Below are 2187 nucleotides of genomic sequence, written 5' to 3' on the forward strand. Positions count from 1 at the left end.
TTTCTTTTGCACAGCAGGGTAGTGTGGTACGCAACTTGTGACCCATTAGGAGTTCAGCAGGTGAAGAACCAGAGTCTAAAGGTGAGGCTCGGTAGCTCAGCAGGGCGAGATAAGGATCAGACTTGCTTTCTGTCGCTTTCTTCAGTAGCTGCTTGAGAACTTGAACACCTTTCTCTGCCTTACCATTCGACTGAGCATACAAAGGACTGGATGTGATGTGTTGAAAGTCATAATGTGCTGCAAACTGTTGCCACTCCTTACAGTTGAAGCACGGACCATTGTCGCTAACGGCAATCCTGGGAATTCCTTGTCTGGCGAAGATGGATTTCACATGCATTATGACACTGCTTGCTGTGGTGATTGAGAGCAGCGCCATCTCAGGATAGTTAGAATAGTAGTTAATCACCATTAGATAGTCTTTACCATTTAAATGAATAAGGTCCATACCAACCTTTTGCCATGGTGCTGTTGGTATGTCAGCTACTATCATTGGTTCCTTTGCTTGTTTGTTTTGGTGTTTCTGACATGTCTCACATTTGCCTATCATGTTCTCAGTGTCCTTATTTATGTCAGGCCAATAAACAGTGTCTCTTGCTCTCCTTTTGCATTTTTCAATTCTGAGGTGTCCCTCGTGAATCCTTTTGAGCATGTCTTGACGTAGAGCCTGTGGAATGACTATTCTGTTCTGTTTTAGTAATAGACCACTTGCGACACTCAATTCTGACCTTATGTGAAAATATTTTGGACAGGAACCTTTTGGCCAACCATGATGAATGTTCTCTATTACTGTTTGTAATACTGTATCTTTTACTGTTTCTTCTGCTATTTGCTTTGATTTTGTGTCTGACACGGGCAGCGCAGCAGTGACCATACTCACATGAACATCCACGTCTTCTTCAGTAGAGCTCACATGGTGGGTGCTCGGGATAGTGCATCTGCTAACACTATGTATTTGCCTGGTGTGTAGATCAGTTCAAAGTCATTTCTTTGCAGCTTCATCATGAGTCGTTGAATCCTTGGAGACATCTCATTCAGGTTCTTTTTTATGATGGAAACCAGTGGGCTGTGGTCTGTCTCAACTGTGAAGGTGGGAAGTCCATATATGTAGCCATGAAACTTTTCTAGTCCAACTACCAAGCCTAGACATTCCTTTTCAATCTGGGCGTATCAACACTCAGTATCAGTCATAGACCTGGAGGCATAGGCAACAGGCTTCCAATCTTCACCCTCTGCTTGTAGCAAGACTGCACCTAGGCCATCTTTTGATGCATCCGTTGACACTTTGATTCTTTTTGTTGGGTCAAAGAAGGTGAGTACAGGTGTGGTTGTCAGCACTGTTTTGAGGTTTATCCACTCTTGTTCATGTCTTTCTGTCCATGCGAACTCATTTGTTTTACGTAGCAGGTCTCGCAGACAGGCTGTCATGGCTGACAAGTTAGGAATGAACTTTCCAATGAAGTTTATCATCCCCATGATGCGTAGCACTCCTTTTTTGTCAGTGGGTCGGGGCATTTTGAGTATGGCATTTACTTTTTCCACATCTGGCTCTATTCATTTACCAGATAGATTATCTCCTAGGAAAGTGACTTCCTGGATGCCAAACTGACACTTGGCTTTGTTGAGCTTTAGTGCATTCCGGCGTATGCTCTGTAGCACTTTAGTCAGTCTCTCATTGTGTTCTTTCAATGTGGAGCCCCAGATGATGATATCATCAACATAGACCCGAACTCCTTCCAGACCTTCAATTATGTGTTCCATCGCTCTATGAAAGATTTCAGATGCAGATATTATCCCAAAAGGCATTCTGAGGAAACAATACCTGCCAAATGGTGTGTTGAAGGTACAGTATTTGGTGCTCTCTTCATCCAGTTTTAGTTGCCAAAATCCTTGTGAGGCATCGAGCTTTGTAAAGTATCTGGCACCTGACATTTCATTGGTGATTTCTTCTCGCTTGGGAATCTGGTAGTGTTCACGTTTTATGTTTGCATTTAAGTCCTTTGGATCCATGCATATTCTTAGATCATTGTTCTTTTTCTTTACACATACCATGGAGTTAACCAAGTCTGTTGGCTCTTCGACTTTCCTGATGACTCCTAAGTGTGGTCATTCTGTCCAGTTCATTCTTGAGCCGGTCACGCAGGGGTGCTGGAACTCTTCGTGGAGCATGTAACACTGGCTGAGCATCCT

This window comes from Somniosus microcephalus, unplaced genomic scaffold (genome assembly GCF_052327205.1).
Source record: "Somniosus microcephalus isolate GS21.2 unplaced genomic scaffold, FLI_Smic_1.0 scaffold39, whole genome shotgun sequence".
In the NCBI taxonomy this organism is placed as follows: Eukaryota; Metazoa; Chordata; class Chondrichthyes; order Squaliformes; family Somniosidae; genus Somniosus; species Somniosus microcephalus.